The following is a 10,339-nucleotide window of genomic DNA, read 5'->3' on the forward strand; positions in this document are numbered from 1 at the left end:
GGTGTGATTCCCTCACTGGAGAATATATATGCTTAAAAACTCAAGTTTTGTTTTGTGGATTTCAAACATTTCGGCATTTAGAGTGAGACCGGCATCAACAAGTATATGGCACACTTGGTTAAGGGCTTTATCATGTTCTTCTTGTGTTCTCCCAAAAACCATTATGTCATCGCTTTAATTGACAGCATGTGTAATAGGTTGGATAAGTCGGCAAATAACATCCTGAAATATCTCAGCAGCTGAGGATACTCCAAAAATAAGTCTCTAATATCTGAACAAAGCACCATGAGTTGAAAAAGTAGTTTTGTACCTGCAGTTCTCCTCCAGTTCAAGTTGATGTTATCCTTTATTCATGTTGAGATGGGAGAATACTTTGGCTCCGTTCAATTGCATGATAGTATCCGCTATGTGTGGACTAAGGTCTCTCTCCCTCTCAATGGCTTTGTTTGCCTGGTGCATATCAACTTCGATTCAAACTGCTCCTCTACTGTCCTTTTTAGGTCTCGCCTAGACAGCGCTTGCGCTGTCTCGTTGAGACATGTAGTATATGCTATAGTGGGGAAGCTTTGTTTAAGCTCCGCCCACTCTCCGCCCATCTTTTGGATGGGCTAACATCCTAAATACTGCATTCTGATTGATTTTCAGCTTGTTAGTCCCTCCCTATAATGGCCATGTCGTCATGTGTGTCCTTCCATGGCTATCTGCCCCTTTACTGCACAGACTACTTTCTTCCCGTCCCTCCCCCTCCCTCCCTCCCGCAGTCTTTGACTTCTGGGCAGCCCCCACCCCCCTCCAGGCATTCCTGGTCATGCTTGTGCTGTCTCGCGCCCGCCCGCACTCCCCCTTCTAATGCACTAGGGCTCGCGATTCGGAACTGTTTGTGTTTGTACCATTGTGTTAAGATTAGTGTTATCAGAGTGGCCATTTTGGAGAATGGTGGGTTTTATGCATGTCCGATAGATTTTTCAGTATATATTGCAAGTTTGAAACTCTTTTACTGTAAACAGACAAATATTTTGTGATAGAAATAGTATTCTGGCATATAATCAAATATTTATAAAACATATGTATATACGTACATCAGCTACTTTTATTTTTGACGCTAGATGGCAAATGACCTTTAATTACATCCATAATGCGATTCAGGACTATCTCTGAAACTTAATGGGCAAAAAGAACCGTAAACACTGTTTAAAACTACTTCTATAGCTTTTTTTTTTTTTGCTTGTTGGGAAAGCCTCATTCTTGTCCGTTGTTTGTTTCTACGTAAGGAACGTCGGCCGGATTCAGCCCTTGCCTCCTTTCAGCAGCAAAAGGGTAGTTTTGACTCGTCGCGTACTCCGTTGGCATCCTTCGTGTTCAAGGGGCGTGGTTTCATTGCTATGTGTGATCTAGTTAGAGCCACGGCGGCCTGGTACTGACCCAACTCGAACAATGAGTGCTGCAGCAAGTCCCAGTGTGTTCTTGTTAATGGTGACCGGACAGATACAGAGCGCCGAGGTGAGTAAATAAAATACCCAAATAATTGTTCGTAGACTGCTCGTTGTTTGAGACATCAGCATCAACTGAAAGTTCAGAACCCCACTGGCCGCCTTCAAGGACTGTTTATTCATTGTTTAACCTCTGCCCTAACATCCGAATTGTCAGCACCCTCGCTACACCACACCAAAGAATATGTGGGGCCATAATTTTATTAGCTGTAAGCAGGGATTTAATGGGATGAACATAGCGTGGCTTGTGTAATTAGGGGGCTCAGCTTAAACAGGTGCCCAATTACCACCGGGTGTCATGCAACACCCTGCGTATTTTGTTACTGCTACCCATGTTTGGTTTTATTTTTGGAATACTTTCCATCCGCAAAAAACATCTGTTTGCTCCTAGTTTTCATTCTTGACGTCGGGGTATATTTTGCGATTAGGAACCGTTCATTAATGTACTTGTGTTGAATGTTGTAACTTTTGGGTTATTGCCTAACTTCATGATATGTCAACACTGTCGGGATTTAATTAGGACATTTTCAGTCCTCTTAATACGTTATAAATGTGAAAAGGATATTAAGTTAGTGCCCAGAACGTTACATTTCGTTCCTCATTCTCTCAATATTAGAATATTGTTCACCTATGCTGGAGCATCTTTGCCAGAAGTGACGTGAGGTGTTAGTTCTGCGCTGCTTTTTAGGGTGAATGAATGTGTATTGCACGCTGCATCTCCAGATAAAATGAGCTAGTCTAAAAGTACAGATTCACTAATTATGTATGGGCCACTTATGTGCCTTTTATAGTTCAGTCTAGGGAAACGTGTCAGTTCGCCATCCGTAGCTGCTTATGTACTGGAGAAGTTTTTCTTGCTATAAAAATTAATTTGCCAGAATCTTTGTCCAAAGAGTTAAAGCAATTTATGCCATAGCTACTCTGCAAACCTACGGGTACTTGAGCTCACAATCAGCTAACATTACATTTCAAGTGTTGCCCTGGGTTGATGCAAAACTGTGTGAGGTGGTATTCTATTTTTTTTATTCTATGCTTCTAGCCTCTGGCAACATTTATAGAACATATAAATAAACGTCAAAGAGAATATGGTATGTGTAGTTTTTGTTAAAGTCTTTAATTTAATACATGCCTTTCCAACACTTGTAATCTGATTCTACTTGCTGGTATTGCCTGTTTATACATAGGCCTATGCTGTATGAAACTTAAATTTATGTTATTTCCATTCTGTTCTCTGGGCGGATTCATCTTTGAAAGGTTGCAAGAGAACATAAGGTGTTTAGATTGTTTACAAAGGAATCTGCTGTTCTTAAGTAATCTGGTCCCAGTACAGAGCATTCCATCAATCTGTTCGCGCTAGAAGAAATGCATAAATGTCTTGTCTATAGACCAGTTTCTACGTTACAATCCTTGTTTATTTGTACCCTAATTTCGATTGGTGGACTTGTTCAGGCTAAATTGCATAGCCTGTTACGGAAGTGTCATATCAGAATGATAGGAAAATTTGTGGGATTAGATCTTGTACCTGGTTTGGTGTTTAGTTGCTGTAGCTTGGTAAAAGAAGCCTTCTTTCTCTAATAGTTGCCCATCAAGTTTGTGAATTCGTATATTATCCATATTGTAAATGTGAACCAGCTGCATAATCCTCTAAAAGTACGAAAAGTGGTTGGCATTGGCAGTGTCTGGCACTCGTGTATTTGGCATCCATCATGATTGTTCAACTCTGTCTCTGGGTGTTGACAAACTTGACACCGTTTTTGTTGTTCGGCACAAAACTGGGCAGGGGATGGAACTGACCTTCCTCACAAGTCAATTTTAACTTAAGAATCCCTTCCTTTACATAACTGTCAGTTGTTCTGTGTCTCCACCAACCTCCATATGAGAAGAAGTTGAGAAACGGAAAAACATTTTATGATGTAGACAGGAATGGTAGGTGACATTTCACTACCTACGTTTTTGACCACAATAAAGGTTGGAATTACAGACCAGTGTTGGCAAAGCCAATAGCTCGGCCATTGGCTACAGACATGTGGCTTGGTAAAAATGCGGAAGACGCCTACTTTTTATCTGTAAGAGCACAATGCTTTTACTCATAGAGAAGTAAGACACTGGCTAAAGTAGGCCGACCCTTTGCCCTGTGACGTTTGCTGTGGTGGGTGGACCAAACCTTTGAATGACGCACTTAACGACCAGTGGATAAAGAGAGGTGGCTGGTAGGCAAATGGTACTAGGAAAATGTTGAGTTATTTCGCTAGAGTGTCAAACAACGTGTTGTGTAGGAGTTTACTGTTGAAACACATGATCAGCTATTTCAGGAACTGGGAAACGATTGCATTTGTTTGAAACAGAGAACCCGCTTTTCCATGAATTGTGTATTCGTGAAGACTAGAGACAGTCCCAATTTCAATATAAATAAATATGTGAACATTTGGCTTCTCCTCACCATGCTGGCAGGTACTGTCCCTCTGCCTCCTCCTGTTCTTCTCTGGTAACTCCTCCGGTCAAAGTCCAGATGACCCCTTGTCCCCAACGACTCACTGTTCAGCCCATAAGCGTTGATTTGTTTGGGTCAGTAGAATGGGCCCAGGACTGCTGCTCCCAGAATGCATTGTGTAAAACAGGCCAGAAGCTGCGTCCTAGGAAGAGTTTTATTTTGTTCTGCAGTTGGATGCAAATTCAGTAGTTCAACTGGGATCAGATTAGAGGATTTGGATATTAGGGAAACCCAGTTCACCACAAGAGGACAATCTGTTGAACTAAAAGACTGCTTGAATTTCTTCCTCAGATCAATTAGTCAAGCAAGCCCTCTCTGCTTAAAAAGACATTCCCTGGATGGTGGCAGCATAGATTCAAAGCTCATGATGGCCTCTGAAGTCACAAGTGCTTTTCCTTCGCCCTCTGGAAGCATATTCTGTTTATGTACATTCATTTAGCACACTCCAACTTTGGGTGGGAACAGGACGCAGTACAAAACTGAACGAAGAAATAACGCTTCCAAAAAAAAATCTGTTTGGGAGAAAACCAAGCTCAACACATCTACATACTGTTCAATTTATATTCATATATTGGAGAGAAAAAGAAAGGAGCAAAGGGCCTGTTTTGCTCTGCTTTTTGTTTGTTCTTTTCTTCTCCTGTTTCTATTTGTTCGTCTCTATTTCCTGCTTTCTTTACTTTGTTAATCTTAGGGCATTTTTGCTTTCTTTAACTCATTTTCATCATTCTGTCTTTATTGTGCCATTTCCATTTTACCCTTTATTTTATTTTCACTCCAGTTGTCCCCTCTCCACATATTCATTCTATCTCCGTTTCTTTTTCCTCCGTTCTCTAGCATCCTTTTTGTTTCCATATTCTTTCCTCTTTCATTCCTTTGGTAGGTAGAAGACAGTGTCATTTACAATGCCAATACCTCTAACTCTCAGAAATGCGAGACCAATTTGCATTGCAAATGCTTATTTGGTACTACTACTACTATGGGCAAACCCCAGGGCATGGGGCTTGTGAAACATTCAATGATGTCAGGCTTTAAAAGCACTTTCAACGCTTTCTCTATAGCTTCTTATAAATGATAAGCAACTCTACAGTGTCGCTGAGCAACAGGGCGAATGTGTTCATTAATATGAAGCTGTACTTTCATTTTTTTTAGTTTTCCCAGGCCATGAAACAACAATGGAAATCAGCTTGTGATCTCAGACTGAGCACAGAGGTTGTGGTTGAGGGATATTAACCCCATGTCAGCAGCGGTGGCAAAACTGAGCAAACAGGCACTCAACGAAGTCCCATGTAGAACATGAATAGTGGCTACTTCAGATGTCTTTATGTGTCCCATTGTTGCTGTGAACGACCCTAGGCTTTGCGGTATCTAAGAAGTGGCCCAAGTGTAACTTTTATGGCTGATGGAGTTAGGCAAGGCACAGGGGATAGGGCATTAAACATTTTCACGGGCATGATATTAATTGACGCACTACTGTCTATGATACAATGTACTGGGATTTGCTCACTTTCAACGTGATTTTGGGACAATGTCCAAATGAATCTTGTCGCTTTGTTTGTTGTTTTCTTTGAACTAGTCAACCTCACATGTGCACACTGTCCTTAGGTAGACATCATCAGTGCACACCCATCTTTTTCGCTGGTATTTGATAGTGATGTTAAAGAGGCCTTGCACAATGAGATTGACGATGATTCATTTTGCCTGGTTTCCATTTGTCATAGCTGATGTTGCTTTTTACTTTTGTGGCCCTCAGGAGTGCTTCTGAAATGTTTTCATGTCCATCTTTTCTTTCCATCATCTTTAGCTCGACACACAATTATGAAATTTTTCTTTTTTCCACAGCCTTTGTAGACCTGTCCGATGGCTGGACATTCACCTTCATGTGGAAACCAAAATCCACAATGGAAGCAGAATTTTTATTTCTTTAAAGATGTTGACTTATGTGCATCTTGATTTGCTTACTTTTCATGGCCAGAGATGATTCCTTGTGGGCTGTTCTTATTTCCATATCAGCAACTTGTCGGTCTGCTCTCATTCTTCTGCTCTCACAGCCATCAGCACTTTCTCCAAGCTGTGTGTTTCTCTCAAAATGTGCCTCCTAAACAAATCTGGGGCCCCAATATGTAAGGGAGCACTTTCCATGTTTGCACTCATCATACCTTAAAACAGGTGCGCTGGGCACAAACACAGAAGAGCGCCCTATTATATAGAATGCCCTGCCCTCAGGCCAGCCACAAACTCATGCCTCCTTGGGGGCAGACCATTCAAGTGAATTACAGAGCGGCTTTGAAGCAGCTTCTCTGTGTGGCAACTCACCTGCATTTTTAGAGGAGATTAGAGGTCCCCTTGCAGTCGGGTGCAGTGAGTGACTGTGCCCAACTGCAAGGGGAAGTCTGGGGGTTCCATAGGATCCTCTTTCCCCCCTCCAGAGGGCTGGTATCAGGGGGCGCACTGACAGTGCACCACCTATAGTGGACATATTGTCAGTGCGCCCCCTCACTGCTTCTTTGCCTCTGCGCCCATGTCTATAAGACGGAGCGGATACAGAAACAAAGGGATTCCCTCATTTGCATGGAGCCGCACCCCCACGCAAATGAGGGAACACCCTCTTGAGAAAGCGCTGGTGCTGTATGTGTGCCTGTTCTTTAAGTAATACAGAAGGGGCCACACAAGCCTCTGCGGCCCCTTCTGTAAAACCAAAATGCCCCAGGGGTGCTCAAAGCGGGCGCAAACGCCCATGACACTTTGTGTAATACAGCCCCAAAAAGGCAGCCATTAATGACTCTGAAGCTCATGGCTTCTTGGATGGTGAAATCACAGAACTTGCAATGAGTGTATCAAGTCTTTTAACAAATGTGCCCATTGTTTCATCAACCTGTTGTCGTGTGTGGTTGAAGATAATACCTTTCAAAGTTGACATTCGGCATTGGCTTGAACTTGGCCTCCAATGCTTCGCTTACCTTTTTAGTATGATTTTGCATCAGTCTGTGAAACATTCTTTAGCACTTCTTTCACTCGATCACCTGCTAGGTTTTTCAAGTATTTGATGATCTTCTTTTCATATTTTTGTTCTAGTACACCTATGAGGTCATTGAAAGTTTTGGTCCACGCAGTCCACCTTGCACCAAAGTTCTGCTTCTTACAAGTGTCGAAGGGCAGTGGTGGATTCAGGAACACGGCTGCATTGTATTTCACGCTCCCTTTTTCTGCCATTGAGAGCATGTGCTGTTCAGATAGCTTTCACTTTACCCAGTGCCCCTGGCCACTTCTGCAAGCACAACCCTTATGCTTGAACTTGGGTCACCATGCTCAATCATAGAATGCTTCACTTGTCTTTACGGTGGCTAAATTATCTTTTTCGCTTACCTAGCTATTGTTGCTGTTATCTTTCTCCTTCATTTGAGTAATTGCTCCGCATTCAGGTCATAGTTCAGCGTCTCTGTCTACTGCTTCACCTGCGGTTTTGGTGGGCGTTTTGAATGTGCTCCTCTTTAGGGCCTTCACTTTCTTATTTGGCTGTGTTTGTGCTGGAGAAGGGGTTTGACTTCACATGTACCAATCGCAGGCTACTTGCATCGATTTGAGGCACATGTGGCATGCACAAGCAAATTTCTGTATTGTTGCAAACTCTCAGGGAGAGCAGTCTTGCTTCCTTTGGGGCACGTATACCCTACTTATCGTCAGATGTAGCGTCTTCGAATCCCAACCCTGGATCGTGCAGATGAACTTTGCCACAAAGGAGCTGTAGTGAAACACTTTTTTACTTTTCAACATACACCCACGCACCATGCATGATCTCATACTCAACATTAACCACATCCTAACATCTCCCTGCAAATGACAAAGTTCCTGTTCGCCCTAGAGCCACAAGAGTCCTAATGCGTGTCACATCAATATGCTACAGGCGAGACCTAAGGAAAGACCAACTATGCTTCTCAGAGTGAAACCTAAGCTGCAAACATCCTGTGTTGTCTTGGAAAACCATTAGGGATTTAGAGATTCACTCAGTACCATTGCAAGCTAAACAGTGACTCACGTTGGTTAAAAGAAAGTTACACACTGGAAATTGAAAGATATACACACTCTGCTATCATGGCACAAATGCTATGACAAACATCACCATGTACAAATGCACGCACTGAATACTATTGGCAACAACAGGTTACCTCTGCGCATGATCTGAGGGAGAGGTGATCGGATATGAAGAGGATTGACAAGGAGGATGGCATGCCTCAGGCACTCACATAATCAAATCATTATGTTCTTTTCAGCTCACAGACGCCATCCTGTAAATAGTTAATAAAGTTCCTGTTATGTTTACTGGGCTTGCCTGAGTGCCAATGATTTGTCATGACAACACACCATTGTCTTTGTGTACCTTCACATAAAACTTTAACTCTTCAATGTGCTGTGAATTTCACAGCAAGCAGCCAACTAATAATTTCAATCAGCTTTGTAAAAACCACTAGTATTACTGGTAAAAACTGTGAATTTTCACAATAAAGACCATGGATTTATTTACTTTGCTGAGAATTTTATGAGTACTACACAAACACAGTTTTCTTCAAGGCAATTCATGTAAGGGCTAACAAATCCTGTAGATTTCAATAAATGTATCTCAGATAATTGAAGATGAAATTAAGGTCCCTTGCAGAAGTGGATGGTTGCTTTTTGGGCATTATTGTTTTGGCTACCCCTCTTCTCCCACACATAGGTCCATCCTTTGTTGAAATTGGTTCTTCACTTCTTGTTCTCCTTTGGCACTGAAAGCAACATGTTCACAAAGAACCCATTCAAGGTTTTCTCTCTGTGTTGTTTTTTTCAGCAAAACACATTCTGAGAACAATGTCATGTTTGCTGAAAGTAAAATAAATATCAATGCAAACTGTATAGAAAATAAAGTTTGTTTTAAATTTGCACAAAGTAATGAGTGGGAATTTGTAGAATGCCTGTGGTGATAATCTCACATTTAACAATAGTCTTAGGAGATATGGAACCCAGGAGTCTCTAGAGTTCTTCTTTAACCACTTGTATTATGAGCAAGACTTTCGGAGACTGCAAGAAAATTCAGAAGACTCAAGACATTTGAACACTATTAAAGTATTATAACAAATGAATAGATGAATGATACACACAAGGAAATAAGAATAGGACTCCATATAATAAGATGAAAGCTAAAACCTGCAGTAAAGTATGCATTCACTAGTTAACTATTTGCAAATGTTTTTGTATGCACTTTTTTTCGCTTCTCTAAATGCAATTCGCAGTATAGCTGCCCGATGGGAATGTGGTCCTGTCAAGATATTCTCCTTTAAATGTTGCATAGAACATAATAATAAACGTTTCTTTTTTCTTTTCAGTTTCAAAGTTTGCAGGCAGAGAATTTATTCACCTAGAACCACCAAAATCTAATGAACGGAACTTGTTAGCTACTCCTACACGTCAAGCACCTACTGATGAACTTGAGCATTTGGATGGTAACATCGATCAAGTCCATGTCAAGAATTCAGATTCTCAAGACAAAGAAAAGGGTATTTTTGTTATTAAACCAACTCTATCAGCCAACCAACCAACTCAAAAATCAGTAGCCTCATGTCCTGGTAAAGGTGAAAAGAAATCCCTTACCTGTAACTCCTATGTGCCAGAAGAGGACACACGCTTCAAAGACCTTCTGAAAGCTGTGGATGACAACATGGTGATCCCCACTTGGCGTTACCAAGACAAAGAAGGCCCAAGCCTTGCAATTACTGAGCCTCCGCAGCTTTCCCCTCTGCCTCGGCTTCGGCAAACTGCCCTTCGAGACAGCATAACAAAAAGGATTCCATGGGTTGGGATGCCACAGCATTCAACAAGTGGCATCCCACCTGTCTTACCGCCAGGCACAAGACCACCAATTTTTCCAATGTCCCGCCAACAAACACTTATGGTAAGGAGTTTAAGGCAGTCTAAAGAAAAACAACGGATTCCTTTCAGCAACAATATCAGGATGAAGAGAAATATGGTGCAGCTGAAGCACACGCATAAGTCTGTAGATCTCAACCTTCCATTGTTGTCACCACCATTTCAGTCAAAGTCAGACAAAAAGAATGAGATTTTAAGGTTGGATTTTGTATGAGCTCGGTGTCTCCTGCACTTATCTGCAGTGGAATTATTTTCACAGTGCAACAGAAACACAGCACTGACCTGAAGATACACTTAGAGATTTTTACATCATCACATGAAAAGCTTACAAAAACTGGAACATATGCTTAACTATAAATAAGTAATAACCAATGATCACAAGGGGATAATTGCTAATGAGAAATTCGATCAAATGACACTAAATTCTCAAAGATCATAACATAATTATCAGAGAGATATC

This window comes from Triturus cristatus, chromosome 6 (genome assembly GCF_964204655.1).
Source record: "Triturus cristatus chromosome 6, aTriCri1.1, whole genome shotgun sequence".
Classification (NCBI taxonomy): Eukaryota; Metazoa; Chordata; class Amphibia; order Caudata; family Salamandridae; genus Triturus; species Triturus cristatus.